Here is a 12290-nt window from a genome sequence, read left to right as displayed (position 1 = left end):
CCTCCGGAACGAATTAAGTACTTAACCTGAGGTACCACTGCACTGGAATGAAATTCTGTGTTCATGCTGCAGCGGAACCAGTGATTTGCTTATACTGGATAGCTCAGTTGATTAGAGTGTGGTGCTGATAAAGTCAAGGTTGCAGATTTGATCCCCATCTGGAACAGCTTCATATTCCTGCATTTCTGGGGCTTGGACTAGATTATCCTCAGGGTCCCTTCCAACTATGCAATTCTATGATTCTATGGAAAAACAAGCTCCGTTAAAAGGCTGTATGGAGAGACTATATCTTAGCAGTAAAGCAATGTACCTTGTGCGGAAAAGGTTGTAGTATAAATCCTTGGCATCTTGATTCCCCCCCCCCCCCAGCAGCAGGGCTGGAGGAGAGCTATGCCTGTGATACTGGATAGCCACCATCCTTGTAAAAATATAAATTTATTTATTTATTGTATTTGTTGTTTAGTTGTTTAGTCATGTCCGACTCTTCGTGACCCCATGGACCAGAGCACACAAGGCACTCCTGTCTTCTACTGCCTCCCGCAGTTTAGTCAAACTCATGCTGGTAGCTTCGAGAACACTGTCCAACCATCTCCTCCTCTGTCGTCCCCTTCTCCTTGTGCCCTCCATCTTTCCCAACATCAGTGTCTTTTCCAGGGAGTCTTCTCTCCTCATGAGGTGGCCAAAGTATTGGAGCCTCAGCTTCACGATCTGTCCTTCCAGTGAGCACTCAGGGCTGATTTCCTTCAAAATGGAGAGGTTTGATCTTCCTGCAGTCCATGGGACTCTCAAGAGTCTCCTCCAGCACCATAATTCAAAAACATCAATTCTTCGGTGATCAGCCTTCTTTATGGTCCAGCTCTCACTTCCATACATCACTACTGGGAAAACCATAGCTTTAACTATATGGACCTTTGTTGGCAAGGTGATCCCATCTTTCTATCCAAGGTCTCAAGCTGCATACATTAATCTCTCTCTCTCCTCATTTAATCCCCGTATCAACCCTGTTGTGGGGGGAGGTTAGGTTAACAAGCAGGTCACCCAATGAGTTTTGTGACCAAGTGGGGATTTGAACCCTGGTCTCCCAGGTCCCAGTCTGATGCTCTAACCACTGCACCATACTGGCTGTCAAGATCATGGGGAATGTTTATGGGGTAAAAACTTCCAGACTGTGGAAAAGAGATACACTTCCCCTTCACTCCCCAGAAATGAGTGGCATCCAGGCTTGCCATGCATCTGGGAATTCCCAGCCATATCCTCTTTTGGGGGTACTACATGCCCATCCAAGGGAAATTTTACATTTTAAAGCAAATGTCCTGGGGTGCTGATGGCTCTGTTTCAGGCTCTGGTGACTGCCCTAATAAAGCTCAACAAAAACAGCTTTGTGTGTCTGGATTTTTACCTCTTGAAATATGGCAACCCTACTATGGATCACTTCCTCCCCCTAATGGCAAACCCAGGTGGTGAGTGATGACAGGATTGGATCAAAAATGGAGCCACCGAGAAACAAGAGGGGAGGATCAGTATACTCAGGATTTGTAGAAGTACAAAATATTTTTTAAACATAAAATCTAAGGGGACCCCCCCCAAAAAAAACCCACAACCCAGTGGGAACCATGTATTTTTCAGTTGTCACACAATGTTGAATGTCAACCGGGAAAGAAGAAAAAGGGAAAACCCAGAAAACTGTGACAGAGGGTGGAATTTATGTATTTATATTTAGTTAACAGGATTTATATGCCACTTAATCATCATAAGCCTCTAAGCAGTTTGTCTCTGTGGGATAACTTGCTGGCATGGACTGTGTGCAGGAGCACTATGGTCAAGATATGTTGCAGGACACGCCTTGTATATTACACATTCCTTCCCAATTTGTAAGAACACCACACTCCTCCATATCGCTGAGAATCTAAGACTGTTCTAGTGCCCTTTTACACTAGTTCTTGCCCAGGACAAGGCAATGGATGGGTGAAGCCAGGCCTGATTTGTAAAAAGAGGTTGCATTTACATGGTTCATAACTAAGGATGGGGAGAAACTGAATTCAGATCACATTTAAAGCTGGATCCACACTTTCCAAAGCAATATAAGAAGCAAAGCACAGCCATCCTGCAAAGTTGGCAATTATCCGAGATTTGCAATGCAGTTCTCCAACCAAACGAGGTTTGCAAAAAATGTAAGTGTGCATATAAATGAATACAGTGAAAATAACAGCAAAAAATGCATTATATTAGGAGAAATCGCTTGCTTAACATGTACTGCAGAAAAAAAGTCTATAATAGAGGAAATTTGCACTAAAATGCCGGAGATGTTTTTTGAGGATTTTTAAAAAGGAAATTTGCAAATTGCTGCAGAGATGTGGAGAACCAAATTTAAGTTTGGAGAAATGAGAAACCGAGAGCAACAAAAGTGATTGGATCCTTCCAGCCCTACTTGCCACATGGAGCAGTGAGATCAGTGATTGCCGACAGCTTTGCATTTAATCTCCTTAGGCTATGAGCAGGCAACTCTGGGGCGGGTGCTATAAGCTTGATCTGTGCTACAGCTGGAACCTTTAGACGTTACAGTGGTACCTCAGTTTACGAACAGCCCCCGTTTACGAACTATTCGGTTTATGAACTCCGCAAAACTGGAAGTAGTGTTCCGGTTTGCGAATTTTACCTCAGTTTATGAGGGGAAACCAAATGGTGGAAGGGCACCAGCGGCAGGAGGCCTCATTAGCGAAAGCGCGCCTCAGTTTAAGAATGGATTCGGTTTAAGAATGGACTTCCGGAACAGATTAAGTTCGTAAACCGAGGTACCACTTCACAAGGGAGATCCAGGTTCATATCCGTTCTGGGACATGCCACTCCCAATCTATTCTCCTGCAGACATCGATGAGAACTTTCCTCTCATTGTGAGTACCAGGTGTTAGGGATGTGTGCCTCCCATTGTGACCACGACAAGGAGCACAAAGTTAAATCCCCCTTCTCCTCATGTCATGGCCCCAATATGCTCCCCACAGACTTATTTGTAAAACGAAAGACCTACAAGGACCAAACTACATGGCAAACATCACATCTAATTTCGCTCCAGATTTCTAGCGTTAGGTGACCAATGACCAAGTAACATTCCAGAAAAGGATTTGGAGGCCTGCAAAATGTTGTTCTCTTTCATTTATCCTACATCTTTATTCAAAACCTAAGAGGCAAGGGAGAATTTTTTGAAAAAAATAAAGTTCCAACTAGTCTGAGAATTGCCTAGTAGAGCATGATACAAATGTAAATCACCATGAATACTAAAACAGGGATTTTGATTAGAATGAGGAAAGCTGGCTCAAGCCCAATTTGCAGCGCTGTGATGCCACTCCTTTAATCCTGCAGTCAAAATGCAGATTCGCAGCAGAGAAACTAGGCGCCTTTGAGAGATCTGGGTGCCTTAAGGCTATTCAAGCCAGGCTGGGGTTCTGCTGTCAATCTTGCCATGTCACCTGTGCAATAACCAACCAGCTGAGCCAAAGAGGAGAGACTGTGCTTAACTTCCCAAGTGCCGATGCACAGCGCATTCAACCTGCACCATTCCACTATGACTTCTCTGGCAAAAAAGAGAGAGAGAAAGACGAGAGGGGGAGAATGACGGAAGTTAATATCGCAACAGGGAGCCACTTTGTGCTCTGGGCTACGAACGAACAAACATCAAGCGCTGTGTGGTTAACTGCAAAGCTTCCTATTAGCAGCTCCACAAAGCTGCTGGAGATGAAGGGAATGTGAAGCTGACCTACAGCTAGACTGGAGCTCCTTTGGGCAATTCACAACAGATGCAGCTCATCCTCACCATTTAGGCTTCTAGATCTGTATCCCCAAATTGTGTGCCTGCGTGTGCTCATATGTCCATTCAACCAGCAGTGTGCATGTGAGTGTGATCAGATCCATGTGTGCCTGGTTTATTAATTGGGCATGAAAATGGGGGGAGGGAGTCACGGAATGGGCCACAGAAGTTCTAAACAAACAGATATTCAGAAAATTGGAGGCACAGAAAGCACACCTCAGCTGGGGCTCACATTACCTGAAGCAACCTCTTTTCTGAATCAAAACCAGAGGCATCCTTTGTTTATTTTGAGCTTCGTAACCGTAGCCCTCAGAGGTCTCTCAGCCTCCATCACAGCAGCTGCGCCGATTCAACCTTCCTCAAGCGACCCTTGCCCTGCAGCAGTTGGAATAACAATGAACATTCTTGACACCGCGAAGCAGCTTGGCCAATGGCAGCTAGGGGGCGGAGCTGGGACTATGAGCCACAGCCAGTTTTAAACTTGCTTCACTGGAAGATATATGGCAGGAGGGAAATTATAGATGCAAAAGAACTATGAGGCCAAAGGGACCATTAGCTCTGAACTGGCCGACCTTTTGGAAGACTGGGTTATGCAGCAGGATGCACAAGGTAATATTTCTGGGGTGGCTTTATGCAAATAACTCAATTGGTATTCAAACATTTAAGTGTTGTATTTAACCTCCGAGGAGAGAAAAGTTTCCTGGCTCTAATGTCCTCGACAAAAGCAAGTGTTTGACTTTGGTATAGCATTTTTTTAATTTATTTTTTTTTGTAAAGTGCACTGCACTTTTTTCTTGTCTTAGCGGCCGAGCTCATCCTATAATTCTGGTTAATAACCAGCCTGGCTCCTGCTTTCACACATGCTCTCCAATTCTTGCTTTGAGGTTTTATCATTTCCTTGCACTGTGTACCCAATTCCCAGATGACCAGAGCTTGCTGAATTTTAACAGTCCAATTTGTCTCCTGAAATAGCTGAGTACAAGTAAAAGTCACCCCTCGGATTTCATTTCCCCCCTCTGAGTAAAAACTCAGGCTTCTTACTGGAAAATGGTCTAATCAGTCGGTTGATGTAGATGCTCGCTACATTGAGGTTGATGCTATCCACACCTAATAGCCCTTTGAGCAATTATGCATTGCCATCCTTGTGCCTTTCAAGGAGAAAAGCGAGGATAATTTATAGGTTACTTTAAAACAGGTAACGAATATGGTTATCGGCGTGTTCTTTGAAACAGTTTCCCATATTGTGATCTGCACTAGATTTCTTTTTGTTATTATTTTTTCATGTTATTATTCTATGCCCATATTTATCTGGTTTCTGTGTTGTAAACACTGTGCACTGAGCTGAGTCTCATGTTCAATGTAGGGAATCCAGAGGTCAAGTCTTGTCTCCTGCTTGGTCTAGCTTCTACCTGGAAAGTTTTAAAAGAGGATTTGACAAGTTCACCTCTCATCTTCTTTGGCCTATAGGTATAATAACTGCTCTCTTGCATTTCCCCACCCAAAACAAAGACGCCAGTTCAAACTGGGACAGAAGCATAAGAAACGAAGGATTTAACGGAATCTTATAATGTTTAGCAGAAGCCAGCTCAGTCCATTGCTCCTAATTATATATTGCCTAACATTCTTACTGAACTAACTTCCGTTTGTTCCTCTCTGCCTTTGATGTTCTAAGTAGAATTAGAATATTCTAACAACCACAGTTTTCTCTTTCTTTTTCTTTTCTTTCAAGATTTGAATTTTTTCTCTGGCTGCTGTCTTTTATTCGGGCTGTGCATCCACTCTGTACTCTAAAAACACAGGCGAATCAGGGTGTTTTGGGGGTAGTATTTCATATTACCTAGTAGAACCATTGGGACGTGGGTGGTGCTGTGGGTTAAACCACAGAGCCTAGGACTTGCCGATCAGAAGGTCGGCGGTTCGAATCCCCATGATGGGGTGAGCTCCCGTTGCTCGGTTCCTGCTCCTGCCAACCTAGCAGTTCGAAAGCACAAAGTACAAGCAGATAAATAGGTACTGCTCCAGCAAGAAGGTAAACAGTGTTTCTGTGTGCTGCTCTGGTTCGCCAGAAGCAGCTTAGTCATGCTGGCCACATGACCTGGAAGCTATACACCGGCTCCCTCGGCCAATAAAGGGAGATGAGCGCCACAACCCCAGAGTCAGTCACAACTGGACCTAATGGTCAGGGGTCCCTTTACCTTTTAGAAGAAGAAGAAGAAGAGTTTGGATTTGATATCCCGCCTTTCACTCCCCTTCAGGAGTCTCAAGGCGGCTAACATTCTCCTTTCCCCTCCTCCCCCACAAGAAACACTCTGTGAGGTGAGTGGGGCTGAGAGACTTCAGAGAAGTGTGACTGGCCCAAGGTCACCCAGCAGCTGCATGTGGAGGAGCGGAAACGCGAACCCGGTTCCCCAGATTAGGAGACTACCGCTCTTAACCACTGCACCACACTGGCTTTTAGTAGAACCATGCCATTAACAAGATACGTCAAGGTGGGTCAGGGAGTACACAAACTTCTGAGCTGCTCCCTTGCCTTGATTTTTCTATAAAGTTAAACACACCACTGTTTTGGGTGTGGTTTTTTTTTTTTTTAATCCCTTGCCTTTCCTTAGAAATGAAACAAAGCTGACTGAGAGAAGGAAGTGGGTGGAGAGGTGGGGGTGAGAGTGTCTTTCATTTGGAGGGGCAGGTCCTGGTTTTAGTGGCAGTGTGTTATCTTCCCAGTGCAATCCAATCACAATAATTTAGGGGAGAGGTGTTGAAGTAAACCCATGGGCTATCTTCGGACAGCTCCAGATAAAACATTTTAAGTGTGTCGTAAAGTGCAATATACAAGTGTGACACTAGATGGCGATGGTGAGCTATGTCAAATTCAATATATTTTTCAAAACTTTTTTTAATGCATTCTCACAGCATTTTTTAATATCCACCTTCAGAGAAGTGTGACTGGGCCAAGGTCACCCAGCAGCTGCATGTGGAGAAGCGGAGACGCGAACCCGGTTCCCCAGATTACGAGACTACCGCTCTTAACCACTACATCACACTAAGCAATTCCACAGTCCCAAAACAACACAGAGTGACTCTGTGGCAGATCAGACCGCTTCCAGATGATACATGATAATCTTCTGGTCACTGCACACCCTTAATTTTCCTTCCTGTGCCACTCTGGGAGCACATAAGAGATTTCCTGAAGCAAAATGGAGTACAGTTGTACCTTAGAAGTCGAACCGAATCCGTCATGGAAGTCCATTTGACTTATAAAACATTCAGAAACCAAATTGCAGCTTCTGATTGGCTGCACGGAAGTCCCGTCGGACGTTTGGCTTCAAAAACAGTTTGCAAACCAGAACAGTCACTTCCAGGTTTGCGGCCTTCGGGAGCCAAAACATCTGAGAACTAAGCTGTTCGAAAAACCAAGGTACAACTGTACAAGATCCTAGACCATGAATATCTGGCTATAGTTCAGATGAGCTTCCTGACACAGCTTTATTTAGCTGACCACCCAGGCCCTGACAGACTTCAATCGAGGTTCAGTAAAATCTTTGGCCCAAGTTTTACTCAAAGGGCGGGGTTGCTGCTCAAGTTGGAAGAAACAGCAGCTATTCTACACTTGAATGATAAAACTCTCTTTCTGATTTTCCATGTAAGATTATGCAGCTGTGGAAATGGCTGGCTTTCTTCAGTGTTCTCTCCTCATGAATCCTGAATTTTTTATTCATTACCAAGTGAAGACTCTATGTCCTATCCATATGAAATTTGGCACGGAGAAACTAGCTGATAAAAGTATAATCTGGGCGGTTTTTCAAGCAGTGGTGGTGAACTGCCAAGAACCGAACTGCAAGGAGAGCCTCTTCTGGATCAGAGCAAAGGCTTGTCTCAGGGATGTTCACCCTGTCAGCCTCCAGATATTGTGGGACTCTAACTCCAATTAATCTGAGCCAGTATGGCAAATGGTCATAGATCACAGGGGTTCTCTGGTTTCCCTGCCCTTCGAGGCGTTCCCAAAGTAAAGGAAGGATTGAACTCTGATTAATAAGAATACACACAGAGGCTTGAACCAGCAAGACTCTGGGAAGGGTGCGTATAATAATCTCTCCCTCCACCCCCTGGCCCAGGTCGTTTTATTCACAAAAGAACTTTTTACAGAGTGTTCGTAAGAACCAATCAGATTTCTTCTAAGCATTTCAACAAACCCCATGTGGGGACAAGTTAAACCACCAAATCTAATTAAGCACACATATTTCTGGAGTAAACAAAACAGAACTACAAAAGGAGTGCTGTTAGGCAACCCGGGAGGTGATAAACAAGCAATATACATGATAAGAATGATGGCCAGGAGGACAGTGATCATTATCACCTTCAGGTGAGATCTGTTTCCTGGCCCTAAGATTAACATCCTAAATTTAACATATCAGAAAAGCAACATCAAAAGAAGCTGCCCACTATCTTTGATGACCCAGGATGCCTGCCTGTAGTAAATGACTTGTCAAGAAAGAGAAATGGAACAGGGATGCAGAGGTGTGGATTGATCAAGAATCATATCAAAATAGTTTAAACCCAGTCAACGCAATGCTTTCATTGCTGACACAGATGGCTTACTCTATAGCAATCCCACCTGATCACTACAGCCCTTGGCCTGTCTAGAGCAGCATCCTGTTTTCCACCATGACCAATGGGACCAATGTGGGAAGCCCCCAAGCAGGGCTCTCTCATAGCTGCTCCCCTGTGACCACCATTCAGGGACAATCTGTCTCTGATCCTATCCTTTGTGATTGGATGCCCTTGATAGCCTCATCCTCCAAGAATTTGCCTGATTCATTTTTTATCGGGCATACATAGCCTCTATTTCTTCAGCTTGAAAGGCATGAAGCACAATGAGTGTTTCTTCTTTGGAGACCCGATGCTAATTTAGCGAGCCTATAGAGGAAAATGATTTAATCAATAGTCAGCCGAGAGAAGGATCCATTGTGCAAATGCTCAATAGCAGAGAATGCACATTTCGGGGAACGGCCTCTTTTTAAGATTAAGGTTAAAGCAGAATCTTGACACAGTTCTGGGAATGGTTCAGTGTCTAATTGAAAGCATTGCTGCTAACTCAGAAGTGATGGAAAATTCTAGCCTTTGGGGTTATCTCACTGGAGTACTCAAAATAAGCAAACCGAAAAGAGAAGGTGAAAGGAAAAGTCCTCGGGTACTGCAAGGAATGAGAAATCTAAATGCTTACTCCTGAATGTGGATCATTTTTATTTTGCTAGGCTTGTATGTGAGCTGTGGTGTGTGAAAGAACGTGGGCCAAATGGCAGAAGAGGGCAACAGTCAAGTAAATTAGCTGGTCCATTCGCTGGAAAGCAGGTCCTTGAGAAAACATATCCAACTGAGTACTCTTTTTTGCTTTTAATTTGCTCAAGTGTCTTTGGAAACCGAGATAATGATGTCACAGTTTGAGTCTTTTTACCTGAATTAGCCTCTCCTTTTTTGTCTCTCCTCTATGAAGCGCATTGCCAATTGCCAATTAGCTAAAGGACCAAAGACAAGAGGAATAAACATCTGAGCTCCTGTGCTCTCTCACATACAGTTCTCTCTCACGACTTAGTCATTGCTTAAGCCAGGACTGGGGAACCTCTGGCTCTCACCTTATGGCTGAACTCCAACACCCATCATCCCTGATCATTGGGCATGATGGCTGGGACTGATGGGAATTGGAGGGGGTCACAAGTACCCCACGCCTGGGCTTAAGCCTCAGTCCTGAATTCTAGAAGAGTAGGAGTTGGCTAGGAGGAGAAAGCATTTTGCACATGTGCAGGGGTATCCTGCAATGCGGGAAAATGGGTCCCATTTAATGCACAGAATGAGAGCTGGACACTGACATCTTGTGCAGGGCCCTGACTTCTGAGAAGGGACCCCTGACCATTAGGTCCAGGCGCAGTTGACTCTGGGGTTGCAGCGCTCATCTCGCTTTATTGGCCAAGGGAGCCGGCGTACAGCTTCTGGGTCATGTGGCCAGCATGACTAAGCCACTTCTGGTGAACCAGAGCAGCGCACCGAAATGCTGTTTACCTTCCCGCCGGAGCAGTACCTATTTATCTAATTGCACTTTGACGTGCTTTCGAACTGCTAGGTTGGCAGGAGCAGGAACCGAGCAACGGGAGCTCACCCCATCGCGGGGATTTGAACCACCGACCTTCTGATAGGCAAGTCCTAGGCTCTGTGGTTTAACCCACAGCGTCACTCGCGTCACTGACTTCTGAGAAGCTTGGCTCAAATTAAGCAACAGCATTAGTTCTTCTGACGGGCCATCCATTACAGGCAATGGTAGGGCAACCAATGAATTAATATGTACATAGCATGGTTACCATCATATGAATTTTTGACCATAGGACTTCAGCAGCCATTGGTTTTGTGCATATTAACCAGACGTTTGTCTATTTGATAACCCTTACTTGATGCATCCAAGCAAACCATTTACTCCCTGCCCCTATTGATGTGGATATTGTTGAACTATTTATAGAGCTTACAAAGTTATTCACAGGTGTGTTTTTTTATGGGCATGTAAGAACACCAACCATTTGATTGCAGGATATTTCTCCGCAAGCTATAAAAGAAATTATTCTGAGAACATATAGTGGCGCAAGCTGTGTTAGATATAATGAACTGTGAATATTTTAAATAGCTTTATTCATGATAAAGCCCATTTTGGCAAGTATAAGTGGTCTGGCTGAGGTTGCATTTTGCCATTGAGTAGGCCAGTGTGGGGCTGGTGGTTGTTGGATGGAATCTGAGATCATTATTGATACATAAGGTAAATACAGTGGTGCCCCGCAAGACGAACGCCTCGCAAGACGGAAAACCCGCTAGACGAAAGGGTTTTCCGTTTTGGAGGCGCTTCGCAAAACGAATTTCCCTATGGGCTTGCTTCGCAAGACGAAAACGTCTTGCGAGTTCCTTCGGGGTTTTTTCCCCTCCCCCCCTTTTCCTAAGCTGCTAAGCCGCTTATCAGCTGATCCGCTGATAAGCCGCTTAACAGCTGATCGCTAAAAGCTGCTAAACCGCTAATAGCGCTAATCCGCTAAGCTGTCAATGGGCTTGCTTCGCAAGACGAAAAAACCGCTATACGAAGAGCCTCACGGAACGAATTAATTTCGTCTTGCGAGGCACCACTGTATATGGTTTCTTATTTTGGCCTTTCACTATTAACTAATCTTGATAGCAGATCCAGGGACATGGCAGATTAGGCTATGGATGGATACTAGCTCTCATAGCTATCCTCTGCCTCAGTGGTCAGAGGCAGTGATGTTTCTGAATCCAGTTGCTGGAAACCAGAGGCAGGGAAGGGGCTCTTATGAATGGGTCCTGCTTGTGGGTTTCCCATTGGGGCATCTGGTGGGCCACTGGGAGAACAGGATGCTTTCGAATGATATTGCAAGCAGCCCCCTGCCTGTAACAGGAAGCCAGGGAATTGTTTGTGTGTGTGCGTGCATTTCTCTCTCTGGATATTTTGCATATGTCATTTCATTTCATTTAAACAAGTTATATGCCAATAGTCTATTAACAGTTTACAAAGGTACAACAGCAAAAGTAAAAATAAGGTAAAACTGTCAAATCAAACTTCATAAAAGAAATTCCTTCCAGTAGCACCTTAGGTAAAGGTAAATGGACCCCTGACCATTAGGTCCAGTCGTGGCCGACTCTGGGGTTGCGGTGCTCATCTCGCTTTATTGGCCGAGGGAGCTTCCGGGTCAGCATGTGGCCAGCATGACTAAGCCGCTTCTGGTGAACCAGAGCAGCGCACGGAAACACCGTTTACCTTCCCGCCGGAGCAGTACCTATTTATCTACTTGCACTTTGATGTGCTTTTGAACTGCTAGGTTGGCAGTTGCACCTTAGAGACCAACTAAGTTTGTTATTGGTATTGGTATTGCTACTGGAAGGATTTTTTTAATTTTGTTCCAACTACGGCTGCCTCCCTGTAACTAAATCAAACTTCAGTTAAAGTGCCTGCTGGAATAAAATATCGTCTTCAGTAACATGTATTTGTCTGGCTAGGTCACTTCCTGGTCTAAACCACTGAGCCTCTTGAACTTGCAGATCCTAAGGTCAGCAGTTTAAATCTGAGCAAGGGGGTGCGCGCCTGTTGCTCAGTCCCAGCTCCTGCCAACCTTGCAGTTCAAAAGCATACCAGCACAAGTAGATAAATACCTACCACTGTGGCAGAAAGGTAAATGGCATTTCACTGTGCTCTTGGTTTCTATCACAGTGTTCTGTTGCGCCAAAGGCGGTTTAGTCATGCTGGCCACATGACCTGGAAAGCTGTCTGTGGAAAAACGCTGGCTCCCTCAGCCTGAAAGCGAGATGAGTGCTGAAACCCCATAGTCGCCTTTGACTGGACTTAACTATCCAGGGGTCATTTACCTTTACCTTACCTCACACTGGGAAACCATTTTTAAATGGTCCTGGGGATGGAAAAATTTAATAATTTAATGGTTCTGAGATT

This window comes from Podarcis melisellensis, assembly GCF_964234715.1.
Source record: "Podarcis melisellensis genome assembly, chromosome: 4".
NCBI lineage: Eukaryota > Metazoa > Chordata > Lepidosauria > Squamata > Lacertidae > Podarcis > Podarcis melisellensis.
Note: the sequence above shows the minus strand (reverse complement) of the source record.